Source organism: Notechis scutatus, chromosome 1, assembly GCF_049901735.1.
Source record: "Notechis scutatus isolate UNSWTSFEM ecotype Mainland chromosome 1, rNotScu1.2, whole genome shotgun sequence".
Taxonomy (NCBI): Eukaryota; Metazoa; Chordata; class Lepidosauria; order Squamata; family Elapidae; genus Notechis; species Notechis scutatus.
This window is the reverse complement of record NC_142009.1, coordinates 292,516,759-292,543,263: the sequence shown is the minus strand read 5'-3', so window position 1 is coordinate 292,543,263 and position 26,505 is coordinate 292,516,759. Positions and strand designations below refer to the sequence as shown.

The 26,505-nt window shown below is 39.9% G+C and overlaps 1 long non-coding RNA gene across 1 annotated transcript in view; it reads left to right on the top strand.

Moving 5' to 3' along the window:
• The window catches only part of LOC148133433 (uncharacterized), a 106,333-nt gene that overhangs the window by 23,624 nt on the left and 56,204 nt on the right, over positions 1-26,505 (top strand). Inside the window, exon 2 of the long non-coding RNA XR_015746804.1 lies at positions 22,024-22,201. This is a non-coding gene — a long non-coding RNA (uncharacterized LOC148133433). The remainder of the gene's footprint in view (positions 1-22,023; positions 22,202-26,505) is intronic.

The window sequence follows — 26,505 nt, the reverse complement described above, 5'->3', positions numbered from 1 at the left end:
TGCATTTTATTTTTGGCTGGTGTAAATAGAGTCTTCCACTAAAGCAGAGCAGCTGCTTCCATGCCAGGCAGAAGCCGCTCCTGTCTTGAACATGAATTGATTTAGATCATTAGGAAGTGTTATTTAGAGGAGCCTGAAATTATTTGGCAAGCCTCAGGGCTTAGTCATCCAAAGGGGGTGGGGTTTTATACGTGCCACCGCCCCTCAGCTGTTTTTTTAAAAATCTTATACCAGATCACTCACCGGCAGTCTCGGTGTTTGGGAGATAAGAGTTAGGAAGTGGGGGAGTAGCATAGCTAGAAATAACTTGCAAATCAGCCTCCATTCCCCAAGAGTTTCTAGCTCAGATGAAAGAACGTGAAGAGATGAGCATTGATAAATAAGACATGGAAATACTGTGTGCCCACTGGGAAGACGGTGTAGAAGTATGAGCAGCTTGGGCACTGTTAGAAAATGCCTCCAGTTGGAAGCTTCCCAGCACAAAGTAGCCATCAGAGCCTCAATGTCCTTCAGAGGCACATGTTGGTGTAAACATCCTATGAGCAATTTGGCTGATCCATCTGTGTTGCTGCAATGAACTGCTTGACTTTTTCGAGGGAGCCATACCTGATAATAATGGAAATAGCAGCAGCACATAGAATAATAGCATGTCTATTGTTTGGCCACTGCCTGGAAGGAAGAAAGTTTAAAGAGCAACGTACCATATTTCTACTCATTAAAAAAAACCAAAAAACCAGCAAGCAGGTTTTTGCAATGTGGACTGCTAAGGATTTCAGTCATCCAGTCAAGCTTTTTTTGCAGGCTATTTCATTTCTTATCCCCCTTTTCCTCTGTGTCCAATTTTCCCTTCAGTTGCATTCTGTGCCTGAGCATGTCAGTACCCACTGGATTAGTTTGTGGGTTTCTGTTCTCTTATGACAGAAGACAAATCCCCAGTATGAAGATAGAACAACCCTGTTAACATTTCAGCAGCAAAATCACTAAATAATATTATACAATTCTTTGTTGTTGTTTTTTAGCAGAAAATGTTTATATTTTATAAACATTTTCCCAAACAGTAGGAAATTTCAAGGACATTTCGTCTCTAGTTCTAATTTTAAAAACAAATCACCCAGAAAAGTACAATCACTCAAGTGATGCTGCGTTGAAAAGCTGATGTGGCCCAGCATTAAACATATAAAACCATTTTTACAACAGATGAGAAATTTCAAAGCAAGGACAGATACCTTCTACACCATAATTATACTGGCAATAATCTACAGCTGTGAAAAGTGGAACCTACGAAAAACAGAAATAGAGAAATTGAATAATGTATCATGTGATGGAGAGGCAAGTGCTAAAGATCTTGCTCAGAAACCAACTCCAAAATACAAAAATTCATTGCAGAACCAGCTTCAAATATGTCATCAAAAGTAGTATGAAAACAGAAAGATGGATGGGTAGGAAATTTATTTGCATGCATGGCAACAGATGGGCCTGAAAGATGGCGTACTGTTGACTCAATGACTTTGTAAATCTATCAAGTTGACCACCTATGAGATGGAGAGATGAAATACAGAAAAACCTTGATTCCAGTTGGAATGTCATAGCATAGGACCATATGCAATACAAACACCTGCTGATATTCTTGCTTTGGACAGTGAACCCATCTGGTGGGTTCACTGTCCATGTGATGATTGAATATCAAAATTTAATAAATGTCTGAAATAGGAGAACAGAAAATACCATCTGTCTAGTAATGTTAACTGGATTACTGTTTTGCCCTGTGTGTACCTCGCTTGCAAAAAACAACAGCAGCAGCAGCAACAATAATGTCTTTCTTTCTTTAGAACAATTGTAAATACGATGGGAGATGTAAACTAGGTGCTTTCAGGAAAGGCACAGTTGGTTTTTAATACAGAGGCTTGTTCCAGCCTTTCATGCTTAATTATGAGACCTGGTGTTAGTTTTGGTGACCTTAGTCTCCATCAATTGCTACTTAATATGAGATTGGCTTATGAGTCCCAGATCATCTATGATTTAATCTTGAATGAGAGGCTGATCCAAAATGCTCTTGGAAATGGGCCTTGTAGGTTTCAGGTATGGTACTATCCACAGTCCCAGGCAGTGGTGGGATTCAATTTTTTTTACTACCGGTTCTGTAGGCATGGCTTGGTGGGCGTGGCAGGGGAAGGATACTGTAAAATCTCCAGTCAGAGGTGGTATTTGCCGGTTCTCTGAACTAGTCAAAATTTCTGCTACCGGTTCTCCAGAACTGGTCAGAAATTGCTGAATACCCCCTCTAGTTCCAGGACAAGATTGGGATTGTAACTATTGTCAAAGAAAGTCCAGTTGCCTTTGGAAAATGCACTTTGGCTGAGAATCTCCATAGACATATTGCCATCTAGGAATCTCTGGTAACTTTTAGGGGTGCAGCCCTAGGTATAATTAAGTGTGAGACCCTCTTTGTGAAATTGGGTAATAAGGGTCAGATGGAATTGCTAAATTGTGTACAGTAATGTACAGTATGTAGCAGCTTCCCTGCACAAGTCCCTCAACCCTATGAACAAGTTGGCAATGGAACCCTTCACTGGAGGGAGAAAGAACCTATTCATTTGTTTTGCCCCAGGTGACAGATAAACCCAGCTGGGTTTCAGAGGGAATTTGGGGTTATCTCTGAAATGCTATTGCATACTCTAGCCAAGGCGTTAATTGCTTGGAATGAATAGTGGACAATAGCCTTTGATCAGACCATGCTTGTGTAGATTCTCTATGATCGGGGAACCTGTAAATCCTCCTTGTTTTCCCTTGCGGATTAAATGTCATAATATGCCTAGAGCACTGCTAGAGGAAGATGAAGGGCAAATCTGACCAAGCACAGGTAAGACCCTTCATTAAAACTTACCTGGAAGCAGAAACAGCAGCGAAGCAAGCTTCTCGGCTGTTATTGCACTTGCAGATAAGGTAACTGGCAGTCCTCTTTCAAATGACCATATTCCTCTGGTAAGGAGCTAGAATTTAGTCAAGGAGGTCCTATGAAAGGACTGAGATTAGTTTCATTTAATTAGCCCTGAGGAAAGAGACAAAGTCCTTGGACTGGTGTGCTCGGCCACCTGTGTTTTAGATGCGTGTCATACCTGGTTGGTCCAGATCAGCTGAGATATGCACTAGTCTGGTCCAAGTGGTGATGAATGTTTCTTTGTGGGAGGAGATGGTTCCATCTGTTTTGAAGGAGCCAGCAGTCTATCCCTTCCTTTAGAAGCCCCCTTGGACCCAAAACCACTGGATAACTTCTCTCTCACAGATAACTTCCCTTTCTAGGGAGAGTTGTTGAGAACATGGTAGGTACACAATTTATACTGTACTACTGAGATAGTATACACTTGTGGGTGGCCTGCAGAGGGCTCCAAATGGAGGCTTTGTGCCTGTCATTGTCCTTTTAGATCTCTCAGCAATCTTCAATATCATGGTATCAGACCAAGTTTAGGGGTTGGGAATGGGTAGCAGTATTTTTCAATGAGTCTTCTTTTTCCTGTGAGTTCCAGTTGGTTTTGTTTTTTTTAAAAAAAGAATTTTTATTTTCAAAAACAAACATACACATACGAAACATAAAAACATAAAACCATCTTCCATTTTATATACATACAGTGTGTCAGTTGGTTACAAATCTTTTGTGCTATTCTTTTGTAGTCATTTACTCACTATTTATATCAATTTTCACATTGTCGAACTAACATATGCATGTATATTTATCAGTTATTAATCATCCATGACTAAACTATTTATTCCATCATTTTATGCGAGATGTTCCAAGTTTTATCTTAGAATTTATGTTACACTTTCAACCAATGGTTATATATGTCTATATTATATCTTATATCAATATATTAAATTTCTATCACAAAATTATCTAGTCTATTACACTACCATGTCTTTTTGTCCAACCATTGATAAAACAAATCCCATATCATATAAAATTGTTTATCTTCTTGTTCTCTAATTTCAAATGTCAATTTATTCATTTCAGCACAGTCCATAATTTTCTTAATAACTTCCTCCTGCATAGGTATTTTATCCTGTGAGTTCCAGCTGGTTTTGATGGGGAGAATTGCCTACTTTTATTTAACAGCTATGTACAACTGTTACTTAAAGTCATCTATCAGCCTGGAGTGAAATGCCATCAGTATGTTAATGACACTCAGTGCTATATTTCTATCCTTGGCTGTACAAGTAAGGTTGTTGAGGTTCTTACTCAGTGTCTGGAGAGTGTGAGGGTTTGAATGGGGGAGAATAGGTTGTAGTCAACCATGCAAGATCAAGGTGTTTCAGATTTGGACGTGTCTGGTTATGTTTCATCTCTAACTTTTGAAGGGTACCACTCACCCCTCCAACAGAATTACTCCACAATCTTGAAGACTGCAGGGGTGGGGTGTCTTTGCACACTTTCACCTTGTGTACCAATTGCACCCATTCCTGGACCAGAAGAGCCAACTCACTCTTAGTTATACCTTAGGACTGTGACCTGATCGGATAACTGGAACAGCCCTACATAGGACTATACTTGAACAATACTTGGAAATTTTAACTGGTTCAGGTTGTAGAAGTATGCAGAGTTTTGGATTAATTTCCTTAGTAATGGAATTTTAATTGTTTTGTACCATAATTCTTGTACCTAGACTTTATGATGGGTGGGTTCTTCTTATTTTATTTATTTTTGTTGGCTTTGTCTTTTTGAATTGTATTGTATCTTATTCTCTTTGTTATAATGTTAGTCACCCAGAGTCATTCCAAATTGATGGCACCTAAATCAAATAAATTGAATTAAATTAATACACAAACTTGTTATTCTTTAAATGTTTTGGACTTCTTGTGTCTAAATCATACTGTTTGGGCTCCATGCTCAAGGAATTATTTCAACATTACTGTAGTATACTACTTCTACTATTACAGTGGTGATTATTAAGAGTATTATCAATGTACTGTTTTACGGAGATACAGAAATAAAAGGATATTTCACTCCCCAAATGGATGATGCCCTTTTTTCAGCAAAATACGAGCAAAGCTTGATTTCTTAGAAGCAGGGAAGCACAAGGAATCCACCTGAGCTGAGCTTTTATCTAGTTTTTTGGGTTTTTTTGGACACAGTAGCCCCGCTCCTGCCCCATATTCATGCCAAAAGCACATCATCCATTTCCACTAGTGTTTTTCTTTAAACCAGATGCAGGGAAATGTTGAAAGACATCTTGAAAAGGTGTGTTTTGAAGACTTGCATTCCACACATAGAAGCTGATTTTTGGTGACAGCAGCTGGTAGAATAGAATGAATTATAGTGACATATTCCCAGACATGGGTGGAAGATGTTGTTTTTTGGAAGAATGGCAATCTAGCTGACCTAAGTGAATCATAAAGAAAGAAACGTGGGCATTTCTTTCAGTGAGCAAACTGGATATAGTAATGGCAACAGATACTTATTCTGAGTCAGCAGAAACACACAACTCACAAAGAATATTTATTCACCAATGAATTATTCAAACACCTTGATTGTCTTCTCCACAGCAATAAGTCTACAATACAAGACAGCATACATACCCGCACTCCCCCTATCACAACTGCAAAGCGGATTCAGGATCATTCTGTGGATCAGTGAGAGAAAATTAATCCTTTTCTTTTGGCAGTAGCTTAGACAAAATGACAGTGGGAGTTTCCTTTATAAAGTGTTTTAAGTCCCAAACCAGTTCATTGAAATGAAATGTCTCCTTTCTCTCTCTCACTCTGCATATATATTATATTTTTATCAGGAAAGTTTGTGTAACAAATATCTAAACATTTTAGTCACCCAAGATTCCCCAATTAAGGCTATTTGTATAAAAATGTTTAGTGAACAGGATTTGGATTTACACTAAAAGTAAAGATAAAGAAAACATTATTTGAAATTTAAAGAGCAATTCCATCCATGATAAATCTTTACTTTGGAAAGGTTCTAAATTTTAAACCCACTGAGATTACTTAATATTTACCTTTCAAGTGATCAAAATACTTCCAGGCATAGTGATACTATATAGTAATTGTTGGAAAGTCCTGTAAGATAGAGCTATTAAATTTATTCAATCAAACTTTAAAAGGCAGAATTCATACTTACCCTTGGCTTCAGACAGTTAGATTTTCTTTCAAGGAGGCACTGATGTATTTCCAAGTTATATTCAAAAACCAAATACAAGATTTACCTGTTTTTTCACCAAAGGGTGTCTATAAATCCTGTAATCAAAGAGGCTGTTTATATTTTACTATCTATAAATTGCTTGTGTCAAAAACATCAAATAAGGATAGTTGATTCTCAGTTGACTTTGCTTATTCATAATGAGCATTTTTTGTAAACAAATAACTTTGACTTCTTATCCGTTTAGGATGCAAAGTGAGAACATTAAGGATGTTAAGTAGGAGCCTGAAAAGTTAAAGTTAATAATATTTCTACTTTTTGGAGAGCATTGGCTGCTGTTGGTTATACATCTTTAATTTAAAATGGATTTTGTCTAGTCCCAGATTGATTTTATTTCAGTACACAAATGATTTAAAAATTGTATACCTTTAAAATATTTAAATAAATCTTAAGTACAGGGGCCACATATTCATAGTCCTGAATCTGTAAGTGAGGATTATATATATGTGTGTGTAGGTATGTATAGGTAATATGTCTGTGTGGAGGGTGGCGTATGCATGGGTGTGACAGAAAGACAGTGAATTAGGCTTGATGCCTGATGATGTCACCGTGTCTTTTCTTGGCAGGAGTACAAAAGTAATTTGCAGAAGTGATTTACCATTGCCTGTTCTAGTATATTACCGAATTCAAGTCCTGACTGTACTTGACAGCCAGCATCAACCCTACTAATCCGCAAGCTCAAGCTTGGCTATATGCTGCCACCTAGCTGAGTGAGTGTGTACGTCTGTGTGTGTGTGTGTGTGTGTGTGTGTGTGTGTGTGTGCATGTGTGTGTGTGTGTGTGTAGGAGAGAGAGAGAAAGAGAAACAGAGGGAGAGAGAGACAGAGACAGACAGACACAGAGAAAGTGAGTGTGTGCGCGCGCGCGCACACACACACACACACACACACACACACACACGTCAACATGCATTATCACTGTACTTGCCTTGCCCACAGACTGTGTATTTTAACTGAAAGCAAAGGAAAAAAAAATCCATTTTAGATCTAGTTTAATTACAATTGCAAGCGATACATTTATAGGAAATATAGTGGAAAAATATAGATGTGTGATTGTGTGCGCACACACATGCAAACATTTATTTTGTATTCCTACTAACATTTTTTTTCCTGCCCCTAGAGGATATTGGAAAGAGATGGTGTAAAAGGGGGTTGTCTGCTCATCAGCAATTACCATTTTCTGAAAAAAAGAATGGAACTGGTCCAAATCTAGTACAGAGAAAAAGCTGTTGTCAGAACTGCCACCTCACTGTCAGTCTGCCATGAACCTTGGTCTGACAGCTGGCAAAAGAAAGGCAAAAGAGTTTTTAAAATGGACCAGATCTGGGCAGCGATAGTGGGGAAACAGATCTGGACCGAGAATCCCCACTGCATTCCTATGGGAGTAGCAGATGGGCCTCTGCTTGGAATTTTGCCAGCCCCTCCATTCTAGCCCTCCTTCCTTTCCCTTCCCGATCATGTGCTCCAGAGCAAGTCTATTTGGGTGGGGGGTTCGGAAAGGATGCCAAAAGCCTGGCTCTGCATTCCTTTCTTAGGCATTGACTGACTGGCAGAATTGGAAATAGCTTCCCAGCTGGGACCATATTCAGCTGGAAGGTTCTCACGTTTAAAAAAAAAAAAAAAAAAAGGGAGGAGTTCCCATTTTCATTTTTTGTGGGATATGGATGAAGAATATTTAGCCGATTGTTTGATTTATTTCTAAAAAAAAAATCCCCTTTCAACGTTCCAGTGGTGAGAGGATGAAACCATTAAAAATTAGGTTTTCAAACTCATCTAGTTCAAAGGGTAACAAAAACAAAAACCCAAAGCATCTACACTAGCTTGTTAAAATAAAACATAAGTAAAAAAATGCAACTGACCATATTTTGAGGCCAAGTCCAAACGGTTGCTTTATGCAACAGAAGTCAGAGTATTCAGTTGTTGGGTGCTTTGCAAGCTGCCCTGAGTCTCTTAAAGTAGGATGGGAAAGATTTTAGTGGCTGGGCTGAGTTTTCAGAGGGGTGGCAAAGGCCACCAGGGGATGCAAGCACGATCAGATTGGAGGTCATGAACAATTGATAACAGATAACAGATAATCAGAGTTGGAAGGGACCTTGTAGGTCATCTAGTCCACACACCCCCGCCCAAGCGGGAGACCCTACACCATTTCCGACAAATAGCAGACTTCTTGAAAGTCTCAAGTGTTCTGACCAAGGCTTCTGGAGACCGCAATTAAGCATACGCTTAGTCAAAATGACTCTTGTTTTATTTCAACGCAGGGAATTATGTTCATTCCCAGCCCGTAATGAGTCCCAAACAGTCTCTCGAGATAAGCACCCACCTTTATCTCCTTTGAATTGCTGCAACAACTGAAGTGCCAAATTAACTGGAAAAAAACCAACCCAAGTACAAAGTCCACACCGAGCTTCAAGGTTTAATCCGAATAGAGCAAATGACTGATTCCTGCAAAGGTTCTTCTACCTTTGCACTTCCTTTATACCTTAGAGGAGGGGCAATTACCTCCAAGCCTTACTCCCACGTCACCCCTTTTGTCTTAGCTGCTCTTGCCTTCTGGCAGCTCTGCACACACACACACATGCTGGGAACAGGCTCCCCTTGTTCCTCTGCCTCGCTGCTGCCAGATGCCGGAGGCTCTGGAGTCAGCACACAGATGGTCCTGGCGACATCTCTGCATCTCCTGCACTGGTCCCTGTTTTTCCCCACTGTCCAATTCCGCTGCCATTTGCACAGGCTGCTGGTGAACCACAACGAAGTGATGACGCTCCCACAACTTCTGAGGGCAAGGTGTTCCGTTGGTTGATTGTTCTCACTGTCAGAAAGTTTCTCCTTATTTCCAGGTTAAATCTCTCCTTGTTCGTTTCCATCCATTATTCTTTGCCTGGCCTATTTTAGATCGGACCTCAGGGTGGTCCATGACGGAAGAAAAAAGAGTCAAGATGGAAACTGCAACTTTGCAACTGAAACGGTCACCCTCTTTCATGAGTGTGCAATGTATTTCACACATATAAAAAAGGCACAGGGCTCCAATCACACAATTCTTGCTCTCATCTTGACATTTTTCATCACCTTGCTCAGCAGTTGTCCTGGCATGGGGCCAAGGGTTTGGGGTTTTTCTTTTCTTTTCTTGAAATTTTAGTGAGAGGTTTGGGAGGGCGCTTTTTTCTTCTTCATTAAAAAATAGGTCGAATCTTTGCAGTCCGCATGTACTTGTGGCTTCAAAGTGGTAGGGAAGCATGCAAATTATTTTTTGGCATCTGGGATCAGGAGGGCTGCTGGAGATATAAACTCAGCCTGCCCATAGTTGTTCTTTGTGGTTTTCCTCCCCTAAGATATGATGAAGGATGCAGCTCACAACATTTGACACCACCTCTCTCTCTCTCTCTTTTTAATGGTTGTAGCCTGGACTCATACAGAGGGTGGTTTGGTTTTCCACAATGTTTTAAATTGCTTTTCTTGGCTAGACCTTTCTCTGGGTACAGTCCCAAGACTTTTGTTTGAAGTAGCAGCAAAATTGGCAGCAGTAAGTGAAGAAAATGTCAGAATGTTTCAGGAAAGTCCAGAGATTTGCTTTCTCCAGACACAGCTCGGTTGTTAGTGATGTTTTTAATTCCCTCAGCACATGGAATTCAGGTTGGTGCTTGTTTTCCTGCTGCTCTCGTATGGAAGCCAACGATTTCTCCGCTCTGAGTCAGATGTCTGCTGCCCTTTTTCTGCTTTGAAGTCTGCTCAGATTCCATTTGTGACTTAACAATGAACCCACCAGCCCTGACAAACAGTATGGTTGAGTCAAGGCCTGAGACCACGGTCAACCCTGAGATGCAAATTATCCAGCAAATTAGCTCGTCATGTTGTCTGGACAGCCGGCCTTTTAAAAATAGGCCAGTTCAGATTCTATTCTGTTTACAAGCAAATGCAGAGCTGAATGCTGCAAGCAAGAGCTCTGTAATCTTTATTTCTGGAGTACAGAATATTTGCAGAAAACGGGGAGGGGGGATTCTTTGTGCTAGAAATCTTTCTATGCTGGTGCAGTGAGACTCATAGATCAAAGCATATCAAAAGCTCTTGATTTGGAAAAAAGGTGTTTCAAGCTGTAACCTGAATAATCCTTTCACATTGTGGGAAGCCCCCCCACCTCCTAGAAGAATGAAATATTTTGGGAAATATTAAAAAGGCAGAATATTATATTTCCCCAAAGGGAGAAATGGAGAAACATGCTCTTAAAGACAGAAAGCAGACTCAGTCTTTCTTAATAGCTACCCCCACTCCCAAGCAGATACTGTATTTTGTGCCTATTAAGAAAGACTGGGCCAGACTACCTATAAAACAAAAGACCTTCAGCTCCAGGGTGATGGGATTAAGAACAGGACACGATCTTTCAGGACATAATAGGATTAACCCACTACCATTTAGCAGAAGATACAGAGCTCACTACACTGCACAACCTCCTAAGGGCATTTCAGACATCGCACAACTACAACCCCTCCAGTAGCATCTCCGAAACTTGTAAATATCCATGTACTCATCAAACCAATTGGTCAGCTGCACCAGAACAACAAACCCTGGTGGTTCTCTTCATCAAAGTAAACCGCACCAAACTTGATTGCAGGAAATACGACTTCAGCAATAGAGTGGTCAATGTCTGGAATACTCTACCCGACTCTGTAGTCTCTTCCCAAACCCCAAAAACTTTAACCTTAGACTGTCTACCATTGACCTCACCCCTTTCCTAAGAGGTCTGTAGGGGCGTGCATAAGCGCACCAACGTGCCTACCGTCCCTGTCCTATTGTTTCTCTATTCTTTTATTTTTTCTTATATATACCCATTTCATGTATTCACAACTATGTATACACTTATACTTATTATCTTGGAAACAATTGACAAATCAAATAAATAAATAAATAAATAAATAAATAAATAAATAAATAAATAAATAAATAAATAAATAAATAAATCAACAAATGGACCTTTCTTTCCAATCAATCTCCAGTCTCCATTTTATTTCCCACCTTGGAACTGAACTGATGGATTTTCCTTCCGACAACACTTTTCTGCATGGATGTTGAAAACCAATCTACTCTGCCACTTTTTCCTTCTTTGTGTTCTTAACCAGTAGTTGAAGTAAGGAGGGTAGGAACAGAGAAAGCTGAAGATAGAAAAGAAACTAGATTAGTTTGGGTAAATGTTTCTCTCTCTCCCTCATGCTTTTGCTTGTGCTGGTCTAAGGTCCTAAGGAAAGCAAGCTGAGAACACAAGCCTTGCAGGGGATGAAATTCTGTCTGAAAAAAGTCCAGGTTCCCCCCACTTCCAGAGGATGGTATCAAAACCTGGCATTCTGGGACCACTGCTCAGGCACCTACATCTAAGTATTGAGGTTACAGGAAATGGATGCCCATAATTTTGATTTTCACAGAGCTTCTAAAGTGATGGAACCTTGTTCCTGAAAACAACCTAAAATGGCAGCTAGGCAGTGTTTCTGCCATCTGATGAACCCAGTAGGACCTACTCAAATTTGGAGAGGGTGGCTGTCAAACACAAAGTTGGCTTCTTATTTAGCCACTTCTTTTCCTTTCTTCACCTCAGGACAGAGGTGGACTGCTACCGGTTCGCACCAGTTTGGGTGGCGAACAGGATGTTAATTTTTATATTTGGTTTGCCGAACTGGAAGTTGCAATGACTGGCTGGCCCCACCCAGGAATCTCCATGCAGCCCATTTTTGATCCCAGATAAGTGCAGGGCTCAAGTGGCGGCTTGGGGAGGGGGAAAATAGGCCTCCTGGAGGCTCCGGAGCCCAAGGAGAGGGGAAACAGGCCTCCCGAAGACTCAAAGAAAGCCTCCAGAGCCTGGGGAGGGGGAAAATGGGCCCCTCAGAGACTCTAGAATGTGGGGAACGGGCCTGTTTCTGGCCTACAGAGAGCCTCCAGCCCAGGGAAGGTGAAAATGCCCCCCCTGGTAGTGCAGGAGGCTGACTAGGCCATGCCCACCATGGCCACGCCCACCAGCAACCGGGCATAGAACAGGTTGCTAAATTTTTTGAAGCCCACCCCTGCCTGAGGACCAAGTAAATACAGGTCGGGAAACTAAAATTCAGTGAATAAGTGAGTCAAATGGCAGCAGAGGACTAGGAAGAAAAAAAAATGAAGCAAAACTAGAACAATAAACCAGCATAAGCAATCCATTTATTTCCCCAATTTTCAACCATGCCTGGGTTTGCCTTAAAGTTAACCAAGATAGTGAGTTCGAGAGAGGTGGCAACAGCTTGGAAATTAGTTGATACAATATGTCCATACACTGATCATTTGGACTAGCTGTCAGACAATTTTCAGTCTCTAAGTGAATCCATGTCTAGATTCAGTAAGTTTAATCTTTAAATCTAGAAACTTCTTCAGAATCTTACCTGGATCCTAATCTCCACACTGGTTCTTTGCAAATGGCTGTTAGAAAAGCACATTTCCACAATTCCATTCTTTTGGAACCTTCCTTGCATAGATGCGTATCTGACATTGGGGTCTTTTCCTTGCTAAGGTAAAACAATGTTTTATTTTTCCAGGCATTTAATCCCTTTTAATGTCTTTTGATCTTTTACTACTGCTACTTTCTGGTTTTCCTACATCCTGCTACTGGTGTTATGAATTTGTGGCATATTATGTTTTTAGTCTGTAAATTTTAATTAAAACACACACACACACACACACACACACACATATATATGAATTAAAGGTTAATATAATGCTATTATTTTTATCTATTCTCAACACACACATTTGTCGTGACACTTATGCCCTCAGATCACAATCAATTCCCAGCTCTAAAATAAATCTCTTCCATTTTTTTTCTTTTGTATGCTTACTGATACATACACAAACTCACTTTGTAGACAAAGAGAACAGCATAATGGACTCCAAGTAGGTCCTGGGATGACAGGTTGTACATCTATGTTATAATGGAAGGATAGAACAATAAAGCTATTCATTTTTTCCACTGTATGCAAGAGTTCCTCTCCTCAAGATGGCCTCCCCAAAGCTTAGTCAGCAGCAGCCACTGACAAATTAGTCAACAAGATGACTGCTGGGGTCCTGGTTTCTAGTAATTAACATTGACACTGCTCTCTCCATTACTTCCCACCCTTGCACATTTCCATTCTGTTGAAGACACTGCAAGGGGAGGGGAGGGACAAGAGAAAGACATTGTTCAATTTACCTTGTTAAATGCTAGGAATTTGCATTCCTCTTTGCACAGCAGGGACTGCCTTTCCACCTCCTCTAAGGGCATGCAGGCTGCATCAGGCATCAGATGTCAAACCTGTCAAAAGTTTACTTAGGAACAAAAAAAAAACAATAACAAGCTGAAATATTCAGCATACTGCTTGGAGGAAAGTTCCTCTGCAGCCAGTGATGCTTTCAAAACAGGAGTTTGGGGCAGAAGTCTAGGGCTGCACACAGCAGAATAAGGGGGGCCATTACCATATTTCGAAGTTCATGCAATCAAATCCTGCTTAATGCAGGAATCTAAACAGCAGTAGCTCCCAAGAGATGGTCCTCCCACTCCTAAACTACTCTTGCTGTTAGATGGTTTTTCTTTTTGACATTCAACTAGAATCTGCTTTTCTGGAAGACCACAATTCTATGTCTTGCTCTCAGAGATGACAGACAATAGTTTTTCTTCTGTGTGATGCCCCTTCAATTCTTGGGAAGTTCTATCTTAAGTTGTCTTGATTGTCTCTTCTCAAGACTAAGCTAGTTCCCATAATTTTTTTTTTTTTCATAAAACCTAGTTTTCTGATTATCCTCTTTGACCTTCTTTGTACATATTCTGGCTTGTCTGAATCTTTCTTACAATGTGGTAAGAATATGCTGCCTCAAAGCAAACATATTTGAACCAATCCTGTATCTCCTACTCTTTGTGGGACAACCATGGCACAAATATGCCCCAGCAATTTCTCAGGGTTTATATGACATTGCTTTCATTGTCATATAAACAGACGGTGGCATTGAAAACTGAAGACCTCATCCCTATGCCACTTCTTAGCCCTACTTTTTGTATAGTTTTTTAATCTGCATAGTTTTGATATCTTAATTACTTCTCTATTTATCTTTTTATAATCTGTAAAATAACAGAGTCACCTTGTAGGGGAGATGGGCAGTATAAAAATTTAATTAATAAATAAAATAAATAAATTTGTTTTTATTAGTGATTTGATTTTATGCCTTTGTGATGTAGCAGCAGTGATGAGAAAAGATAACAAATTACACACTGTCGGTCCTTTGTTTCATTTTACAGTTTGATGGGAAAGCCTCAGATGCAGGATAAAAAAGCTACTGCATTTTTCAAACAAAACAGGGTGGTAAATGTGTTCAAAGCTGCTTAAACAAAAGGGCTTTAATACAATTCCAGACATTTGCTTCAAAAGAGGATTTATTCTTAGATTTTGGTAGTAGCTGTATCATTTGTTATGATACCTTCCACTTTTATGTTTTTTTTTAGTCAAGAAAGCTATTTAAAATATAATACTATAAGAAGATGACTCTGGGACCTCTTAATATCAATCCACTTTAGGTTGATGGCACAATTTGGAGCTCATTTATGCATAATGATCTAAGTGCTAGAGCCCACTGTAACTACATAGCCAAAAAGGCATTAAGAGTTGTTAACCTAATCCTACGTAGCTTTTTTGTCTGGTAATATCACACTACTAACTAGAGCATACAAAACATTTACTAGACCAATACTTGAATACAGCTCATCAGTCTGGAACCCACATTACGTATCTGATATTAGCACAGTAGAGAAAGTCCAGAAATATTTCACAAGAAGAGTTCTCCACTCCTCTACTCGTTGCAGAATACCTTATGCCACCAGACTTGAAATTCTAGACCTAGAAAACCTAGAACTATGCCGCCTTCGGTCCGATCTTAGTATGGTATATAAAATCATACATTGCAATGACTTACCTGTCAATGAATACTTCAGCTTCAACCATAACAACACAAGAGCACACAATAGATACAAACTCATGGTTAACCGCACCAAACTTGATTGCAGGAAATACGACTTCAGCAACAGAGTGGTCAATGTCTGGAATACTCTACCTGACTCTGTGGTTTCTTCCCCAAACTCCAAAAACCTAACCTTAACCTTAGACTGTCTACTATTGACCTCACCCCTTTTCTAAGCGGTCTGTAGGGGGCATGCATAAGTGCACCAACATGCCTACTGTTAGGAATGTAAGTCACCTAACAGTTGGGTTGGAAAATATATAAACCAGGGTAGACATTTTAATACTGACTCTTTAAGGGAATGCTAAAATTATAATTGGGTATGGTTCCTCAAACGGCCATAAGATGGAGCCAGAAACCTGGGTTGTTTTGTCCTGTTGTTGAGACTGTTGCTGTTCCTGCATTTTTCCTTATTGACTGTTACTGATCATCGTTATTCTTGGATTTGATGTGAGTCTATTTACTGAGCTGTTTTTGATACTGGACTTTGTTATTGGATTATCCCTGGACTGAAAACTGACTGCTTTAACCGTGAATGACTTGGACTGTTTGTTGAACTTTGCTTAACCATTTTACTGGAAGTAAAAACCTACATTTTACTGTACAGTGTATCTGTGTGCTAGTTGTGTGTTATCCTTCACTACTCTCACTACGTCTCCCTGTGTGCGCTCATTCTCCTAATGGGGAATTACCTCAATACCTACTGTCCCTGTCCTATTGTTTCTTTTTTATTTTTCTTATATGTATCCGTTTCATGTATTCATAACTATGTTTATATTTATACCTATTATCTTGTAAGCGATTGACAAATCAAATAAATAAAATAAACATACACATCATGTTATGACACAGCACTGACTGTGTGAATAGGTTCAGTTGAAATACGCTGTTTCAGGAGATGTGGAAAACCTACCACATGGAAACAATATGTGGGACAAATTTAGGTTCTCCACTGTTATTGAGTGGTTGTAGGATTTTATAACTTAGATCTTGCAGCTCTAGCAATGGCTTAGGAAAGTCCTTTTTCCAGAGCAGCGTTAACCCCACTTCCTTCCTCCCTCCCTCCTGAAGTCAGCTGGATAGCATGTTGACAAAAATTACACAGCTCTGAAGGCTAGGGTTGTTAGAGAGGAGGCTGGGGATGGATGCTGTCTTTCTCAGTCACTTTGGCAGCTTCCCCAAACTCAAAGTGATCCTTTCCAAATGTGATTCTCACATAATCTCTTTAGTGAGATTTATTGAGAAAAAGGATGGGATTGGAAAAAATCCAGGAACTGAACTATTTCCCATTTACAATAAATATATTACCATGAATACTTTTAGATGTTTTTTTCCCTTACAACTTTTCTATGACCTGACAAAGATAATGGAGAAGAATGTGGTTAGTCCTTTCCCATCCAGCATTGTCTTCCAGCAAGAAATTACTGATCATTATCATTCATGTGTATATCAGTAAGACTGTGTGAGACTGGGTGGCTGATGGCTGATGCCTCCCCCAAAGTAATACCAGGAAATCAACTCCACAGGGAAGCTAAAATTACTTTTATTGAGATTGATTATAACAACAGAATCATGTAAGCCTGATAGCAAAATTCCTTCTTATAGTTCAGTGATTTAGGGAGGTATTAGTCCAAACCATTTCCAAATATTATCTTGATTTGGGCTTATAAAATGCTTCAGCTCTTTTGGCTTAGTTAACTATTTCTGCATATCTCCATTAAGCTCATATTCCTTATTCTCCCAGTCAATAAAATGCGCACAGAAATTCAGTTTAAATAATAATACAAAGACCTGCAAATAGAAATAGAACAATTGTGGCAAAAGAAAGCAAAGATGGTACCAATAGTAATGTGTGCCTTGGATGCAATCCCAAAACTATTGGAGCAGACAGTCACCATTGGCATTGACAAATTCGCCATCAATCAATTGCAAAAGGTAGCTTTACTTGAACAGCTTACATCCTGTGACATCATCTGTAACTCCATCAAACATCCACATCTGCCTATCTCAGGTCCTTGAGAAGGACTCGATAGGCAGACAAAAATGCAAAATCCAGAGTGAACATCTGGCTTACTATATAACGGATCATAGTAATAATAGTAATAATAGCTTTGATTGCCAGAATACTCTAGGCTCATGCTACGCAAGGAGTCTTACACAAGCTTGCTGCCATGACTTAACCTCAGCAACAAGGGTTGCTTGGTACCACCACGGCAAGGATTAAACAGAGCTGACTGGAGCCACTGCTCAGTCCATGCCACTGCAGTGCCAAGCAATCCTCATTGCTGCAGTGAAGCTGGAGAAAGCAATCTTGTGCTTTTTGCTCAAGACAATAGGCTGGCAGTATTTTCTAGTTGTAGTTGTAGCTGACCAGCTCCAGCTCCAGACCCTTCTGCATTCAAAGGGACACCTTCGCTCAAAAGAGGTTTAGAAATGGAAAGGAGCATCATGAAGTGTCCCCTAAAAAGATAGAATGGCTGAATTTGCTGCAATGAACAGGAAGTGAGCATAAGATTTTAGGTACAAAAAACAAGGGCTGATGCTAATCTTCTCAAATGGTGAATGTGCACATTCATTCATGGTTCTGTACAAAGCAATGTTTTCTCCTGCTTGTTTCACAGCTTGAAATAGTCTCATTTTAAAGAAAATCTTTAGTTTTTTTGTTTTTACTAGCTCTGCTGCAGAATTCAGCTTTATTAACCTCAGTCAGGTTTCATTTAATTCATGACTGGAGAATCAACAACTGAACAACATGGGAGCCAAATACTGTACACCTACTGAGCATGAATGGGGTTCAATAATATTTTCTGATTTTGCTGCTTGTCTGGAACAGAAATATAATAGAGGAGAGGAATATTAAGTGTATTGATAATCACATGACTATGTATACCTTGATAGATCATGGCTGGAGATGGATAAGTTCTCCATTTTTTTACTCCAATTAAATTAGAAATGATCCAGGTCCTTTGCCAAAAGTCCAGAAAAATTCAGATGGTCTTTTGAGCAACTCAAGACAAATTGAAATTGTTTTCAAAGATGATTCTCCATAGCAAAGTGTCGTGTCCGGCGCAAGGAAGGAGACCCAATCAGCTCGCCGTGCGTCTTGGCCAATCGCTGTGCAGGTCTACAAGAATGGTAATGACCGTACAGAACACAAAGGAAGGAAGTGGGGGAAGCCTCAGGTCAAGGACTGCTTTGAAAAACCACCTCCACCCCTCCTCTAGAACACAAACTGTGAGTAGAGGGCTCTTGAGGTACTGTAAGAGGCTACACTACTGGGTATGAACTTTTGAACTCCAAACCCAGTTTTCCTGAGATTAATTCTTCAAAAGAAATCTTTTCCACTTCAGTTTTAGGGCGGGGTGGAGATTTTCTCCAGAACATATATTGCTTATTTCCCCTTTGAGGCAAATGTTCACCTGCTTCCAGAGCTTGGATAGAACCAAATCTTGGTAACCTTTGCTGCATCTGTAGCCTCAAAATGTGTAAGATTAGGCTGGAACACACAACGACAAGCCTTTTTGGTCCTGAGCAGTATGACCATTTGTGGGGCAGAGATCACACATGCACAGACATTAGCGTCTGTGTATTTGTGTGCACTTCTTAATTCATAAACATTATATGCACAAATGTGTATTATTCCCCTTTTCCCACCCCCCAAAAAATATGAAGCATGGTTTCCTCAATGCATTTCCTTGCGGTTTGTAGGCTGATTAGGAGACTTCATAGTTTTAACACTGTAATCCCTATTTTATAGAGTTTGCCTCATATCTATCTGGAGGATTTGCCAAATCAATGAACATTAAATGCATTCTGTTTGCTAGCTTTATTCTACAGGGCATTCCATAGCACAAGTGTCCTATATAATTCTTAGGGCAGACTGTAAAACTATCTTTACCCTTAGTGCTGGAAAAATTGAGAGGAATAATTGCCTGCTGCAGCCAAGGCTACGGAGAGTCTCTCCCCCTCTTTCTGTCAGTTCTGTGTGCCTAGCATACAGATGGCGTTCAATAAATAATGCATTTTTATATTTCACTTTCCGAAACAGGAGATATATATCACCCTACTCCACTGATGCTCGTTTTGTTGCACTAAAAGATAAAACATTTGGTTGTGGAATTTTGCCAACTTACTGAAGCTACAATCTCTCTTTATGGATGCTCGGGTCCTTTATGAAGTCACAATCTCCTCCAAATTACCTGCTAGAAAATAATCACTAACACCATGTTTGGCTGCAACATCTTGGGACTCTGTCTTACAAATGCCATTCCTACAGAAGCAGCCTAAAGAGATTTGCATAGAGTCTGTGGCGGTGCAAATATGGGCACAGAAGAACAATTTCCTGTGTTCCAGCTCCTCAGATGCCAGCTGACATGGATTGTGTGTACCGTTCTACTAAAGGATTATGCTTAGGGCAAGTACTTTACCTGGAGAAAGGAGCTTCCATCCAGTGGGTAAAAGTGACAGCGATTTCTGCAAGAATGTATCTTCAGAAGACCTCCAAACAATCAGTTCTTTTTAGGATTCAGATCAGGGGTGGGATTCTACCAGTTCGCACCTATTCGCTAGAACCAGTCATTAACATTCTAAGCAGTTCAGAGAACTGGTTGTTAGAAGAAATTACTGGCCTAATCCTGTAAGGAAGGCAGGAAGGAAACATTCTGGTGTTGCTTACAGAAACTGCCTCTCTGTTAACCCTTATTACATTCTTGGCAGGACTAGACTTCCTGTCTCAGGAACTTCTCTGGAGTTTTTCCCCCCTCCTTTGCTGGTACTTTGCTTGTGTGGAGTGACCATTCAAAGTTACAATGGCACTGAAAAAAGTGACCTATGACCATTTTTCACACTTATGACTATTGCAGCATCCCCACAGTCATGAGAGGCCAGGTGAGGAGATGTGTGCCTCGATGTAAGTGATATTGAGTTGGCCGCACCCAGCCAAGAACATGACCACAAGTCACATTCACCCAGTCACATGACCACCAAACCACGCCCACAGAACTGGTTTTTAAAATTTTTGAATCCCACCCGATTCAGATGTGCTGATAATGCGCAAGACATCACAGATCACCATATGGAACAGTAGAAAAGTAGCTGCAGGGATCCTTAAAATAGTAAAATAGTCTAGGGCCGTGATGGCAAACCTTTGGCATGCGTGCCAAAGGTGGCACGCAGAGTCCTCTCTCTGGGCACATGAGCTGTCGCCCCAGTTCAAATCTGCCACGCATGCGTGCACATGCCCCACCACCAGCCAGCTGGTCTTTGGGTCTCTGTCATGCATGTGTGAGGCAAGTGTGGGAGTAGCATGCACATGTGTGGGGGTGGGGGCACATGTGGGAGTCACGCGTGCATGCATGGAGGCAGGGCGCATGTGTGGGGGCAAGCATGCACGAAGTGCATGTGCGGGGCCAGGGCACATGCGCAGGGGGGTCACATACACATGCATCGGGCGCATACATGGGCCGCATGTGTTCATTGCATCTTGGGGGTGTGAGTGCATGTGTTTTGAGCACTTGTTGCCGAAAAGATTAGTCATCACTGGTGTGGGGAAATGGCTTGCATAATAGTCCATATAGGTCTGTTTTTATTAGGTATTTGGTTGGTTTTGTTTTGCAGAGAACTGATGTCTGGATTTTGGGCTTCATACAAAATGGGAAACTTGCAAAATACGAAATGGTTGCTAAGGAAATATATCGTTCATTCATGACATCGTTCACTAATGACAGCTTTTCCCAGATATTTATTGGGACCATTTAGAATCACAAAGATTACAAAAGATTTCTAGGTATATATAACTTTTCAAAAAATAACATATAACTTTTCAAAAAATGTTGTATGTTCTTGTAAAATGTTGTTATGGTGTATTTTAAATTACTTCTATAGGATAAGGGTGGGGAACTTCTTGTAGGTGAGGGTTTTTAGACAACAGTTGTAGAGATGATGGTAGGATTAAGATTGAAATCGGTTCTTTTACAGCTCAGTTTTGGTAACACAGCCTCAAAAAGTTTAAATCAGATATTACAGACATTTTGAATTGGCCATTCTCTTACAGGAGACTAATGTGCCCTTTCTGTATTTATGGAAGTTTGGAAGACAATGATGGAGGCAATCTCTAAGTTAGCAAACATGCAGCTGGGCAAAAGAACCCTTTATAATTTTCCAAATCCAGTAGTCTGCAGTTATTTTGAGATTATCTGAACCAACCATATTAAAAGAATTCTGTAAAAATGTTTTTGTTGAATTTGGTTAATGAAGTTTGTTTTTAAAAAAACAACTTCTAGGTATTTTGACATGTTCCTATTTAATAGCATATAGTGCATGCCTGGAAATGTTTATTTAGATGTGAGAATTTACTATGGCATCAGAGTGCAGTATCTAGAAGCAAAGGGTTCCAGTCTTAAATCACATTGAAACTTCTGTGCTGAAATTGGTGAGGATTAATTTCATAGTATTTGCTAAAAAAGAATTATTATGTTCCAATGATCTCTTAGCTGCCCTCTAATATGTATTGCTCAACAATGAGTGGTTTTTTTAATTAACCAAAACTTACTCACCTTTATACATTCTCAAACACCACAAACCTAGGGATGTACATGTTGATGTTGGGTATCATCATTACCTAGCAAAGAGGTGTCCTTTTGAAAGTGGAGAAGATGAGCTGTGAAAGACTTCCAATGTCACTACAAACATGTTGTAAGGAAGATACTTGAACACCAAATTTATCTGAATAAAGTGGGAAAATAATTTACCTTTAAAATAATAGGCATATTTCAAATTGACTAAGAATATGAGTTGGAAGCAGATACACTTTTCTGTTTCATTTTTCTATTTTAGGAGTCATCTTCACAGCCATTTTCCCCTTGGATAAAAACAGGACCATTTGAATCACCATTTATCATACCACATCCCTCCATATGCGCTGACCTACAACTGCCACCATCTCTATTTGACCACTGAACAATTCTGATGGGAATGAGAGGAGATACAGTCCAACAGATCCAGAGGTTACCAGGTGGGCAAATATATACTCTGAATAAAGGAATCAAATAAAGAATACTAAAATGAAATACATCTGATTAATATAGAACATGTTTCAATCGCTATCTTTCATCTAGACTCCAACATGTTTCAAAGAGCTGCTCTAAAGTTGTTTCTGAGATGAGATATCTATTTTCTATGCCACTGTTTTTCAGTAGCTGTAGCTCCTGGCAGCAGAGAACCACAGGGGAAGGGTGAGGAGCTATAATTGGACTTCTTATGAGAGTATTTGTCCTCTTGGTGATTGCTGCAACCAGTACATATGTTTGTTTGTATGTGGTGAGGAAAGATAAACTGCAGAAAGAAGAGGAGGGGGTAGGTGAAAAGTCTCTGGATCGTTCATACTTGAGCCATACTTTTATTTTTAGTGCTGGAATGTTCCTGCCAAAGCCTGTCAATCTATATATCTTGGCAAAGGCAGTTGTGGATTTGCCAGTAGAATTTCACCAGATAAGGGTGGAAGGGCACTTTGATTGGGCAAGATGTTTGAAAAGGCAGGGCCTGCAAGAGACCCCTCAGTTATCTGGAAAGAGGCAAGAGGGGGAAATCCCCCAGAAGTACTTCCCTATCAGAGTTGCCAGGACCTGCACAGTATAGCTGGTGGCAAAAAGTGGTAGAAACATATGGAGAACACAAATATGCTTCTGCATATCACTCACATATGATCTTTAGAGGAATGTGCATATTTTCTGAGGGGGCAGGGAATTTTAAGTATGTACTTAAAATTAGTAAAGAAATGAATAAATGGTAAAAACCTGTTTTAATTAGGAGAGCTCTGTGTGTCACCCATGTTTACTCATAATTATTCATTCTGACTTGTATGAGGTCACGTCCATATACAAAGACACATCTACACATAACGCAAAGTTGCAGCAAGTAGGGAACAAGCAGGGGTGGGATTCAAATTTTTTAAGAACTGGTTCTGTGGGCGTGGCTTAGTTGGCGGGCATGGCTTGGTGGTCATGTTATTGGCTGGGTGTGACCAACTCTATCACTCGCCTGGCCTCTCATGATTGTGAGGATGCTGCAACAGTAGTAAGTGTGAAAAATGGTCATAAGTCACTTTTTTCAGTGCCATTGTAACTTTGAATGGTCACTCCACACAAGCAAAGTACCAGCAAAGGAGTTAAAAAAAACCCTCCAGAGAAGTACCTGAGATAGGAAGTCTAGTCCTGCCAAGAATGTAATAAAGGTTATCAGAGAAGCAGTTTCTGTAAGCAACACCAGAATGTTTCCTTCCTGCCTTCCTTACAGGATTAGGCCAGTGATTTCTTCTAACAACCGGTTCTCCAAACTGCTTAGAACATTTAGAGCTTTGCTGGCTGAGGAATTCTGGGAGTTGAAGTCCACAAGTCTTAAAGTTGCCAAGGTTGGACACCCCTGGCTTAGAATGTTAACGACTGGTTCTAGCGAATAGGTGCGAACTGGTAGAATCCCACACCTGGGAACAAGGGAAGGAGAACACTGAGGATAAGGTGCAAATAGTATAATAGATGCTTCCTCAATGTCACCTATTAAAGAAGACTAAATTAAAGAGCACAAAGTTTCCTGGCAACAGTGTCAATAACACAATCAAAGGAGGCATGAAGGGCAGCTATGAAGTAAAAAAAAAAAGATAAACACTCCTGCACCTACATTAGCAACACTGATCCAGTGTCCATGTTATTCTTAATAACACCCTTACACTGTGAATGCAAAAAGATGGGGAGCAATTTTCATGTCCTTCTTCCACATCTTAAGTTTCTTTTCCCAGTAAAAGATGTCTCTATTAATACTAACCTTAACTTATTGTATTCCCCTCCCTTCTACCATGAGCCTCCAGTAAAATAGTATAAAATAACATCTTCAAGACAACTCAGCTTCTGGTGATTTCATGAGCGTGACCATGCAAAATCACTTCCATCTAACATGACCCACAAACATTTGCAGAATGACAATATATTTTTAATGCTACTCCCTCTATATAACATAGGGATATCTGTGCCATTTTTATCTGGTTTGATTTTTTTTCTTTTTAAAAAATTACTTAATATATCTAACAATCAGTTTTAAAAAAAGATAAGGTACTACCATATATCATGTGACATTTTGCTGAATTGTATGATCATTCCAGCTGAGAATTAAAGAGCGTGAATATCCGAGGAATATCATGTTAGGAGGAGCCTTGTTGCACATTAGTGTTGTTATATTTAAGCACTTGAAAACATGTTTGTTTAATTGGTTAAAAAAGCAATTGACTTAAACATGAGGATGTTCTCATTTCAGATCTGCCTCTGCCATGAACTCACTAGTTGTACTCACCCTCTCCAAATAATGTAACAAAAATTGATTCCATTGTTGAATTATATCTATATCATATATGATATTGAAATAGATAGACACAGTAAGCTTTGAAGTTTTGAACATTGTGTCCAAATCAGCATCTCTTTAATACAAATATTTTTCACAACATCATATGCCAAAACCTATTTTTTCTTATGCTCATGCTCAGGAACAATGGCTTTTAAAATAACATACTACCCACATATATCCACGTTTCACCTAGAAGCTAACAATAGTACTACAGAGTACTCTGTTTAAAATGCATTCATTTTTATTTATTGTCATGAAAAGGCCCGTTAATGCTTTCAGGTTTTATTCCATAATATTACAAAATATTTTACAAAAATAATGAAAAGTTAATTGTATTTCATCAAATAGTAATGTACATTTGTGCTTATGTGACAAAACCTGCATGGAGAAAACGGTGTAAGAGTAAAGCTTTTTTAGTCATGCACCTTTCAAGCAATACTGTTATTTGGGTACCAAAAGACATAATGGCTGCATGTGTGCTAACAGAATAAAACTTTGGAGGTCTTCTAGTCCAACCCCCTACTCTAGCAGGAAACCCTATACCAGGGCTGTCAAACTTGTGGCCCATGGCCTGGATGTGTCACGCACTAGCCACACCCACATCCGGTTTAGCAAAGGGGGGGGGGGAAAGTCCCAATATGTCACGTGACGCTGCTGTGACTTTGACAGCCCTGCCCTATACCATTCCAGACAAATGGCTGTCCAATCTCTTCTTAAAATCATCAGTAATGGAGAACCCACAACATCATGGAATTGTAGAAAGTTAGAACCCACCCCTCTTAGAAGAATGAAATATTTTAGGAAATATTAAAAAGGCAGAATATTATATTTTCCCTAAAGGAGAAACATGTTTCTAAAGACAGGAACTCAGAGCTTTAGCTCCCTGCCCCCAACAGATATTTGGTGTCCATTGAGCCTACCTACAAAACAAAAGACCTTCAGCTCCAGGATGATGTCATTATCCTTCAGGGCAAAGCCGTTCAGCCACAATAGAAACTGCACAACAGAGCCCCTTCATTGCATCAGCCCAAGCTTTAACCAAGCCTGACTGAGATAACCTACAAAATCAGCTATAACCCCTGCATAGCCCCATGAGAGTCTGACAGCAACCAATAGAATACATGCTCTTGCCACAGGAACAGGAAGCTCAAGGGCCAGGCAAGGGCCAAGAGAGGGTATAAATACCTCTCTCTTTCAACTCTATGTGGTCAGCTGCCCAGGACCTAAAACCCATGTGGTCCTGTTTACCAATCATCTTTCCAATCATCCACCAAGTTTCCAGTGTCTTTCTCCACACTTGGAACTGAACCACATGGACATTTCTTTCAACAGAATGATACAATGATACAAAAGCAAAGAATTTGATATTTAGAGGACAACACCGATGTGTGTTCCCTCTCTTTTGCTTCCCCCTCCCCCATAAGGTTACCAAAAAAATCATAATTTTCAAGTGAGCAATTCTGATCTGAATGCCTTTTCCCTGATGAGGATACTTAGCTGAAGCCATGCAAGGGGAAGAAAAATGTGCTTTGCTTAAGGGCACATTTCTCTGAAAGTCCTTTGCTGGAAATATTCTATTTCTTTCACATATGGAATTTGGAACTCTTATGAATTTATCCTCAGAGTTCCAGGAGGCATTTGCCCTGACTCGTAGAAAAAAAAAGTATTTATTTCCAGGAGTGTGAAACTGTCATATCTTGCCAGAATATTATGCACCCTAATACATCATCTTGGTTAAGCGTTGGCCCTTATAGCTGGGGTAAATACAGCATGTGTGATAGGGAAGACAGAGGCAGCTCAAAATAGCAACTTTCTTCCCCCCCCCCTCCAGTCGTCCCTCCCAACCATTCTTTTTACAGGAGCATCTCCTCCTTGTTTCCAACTTCCCAGCTGTTCCTGCTTGTCTCAGGCAGGGGGTAGGCTGGT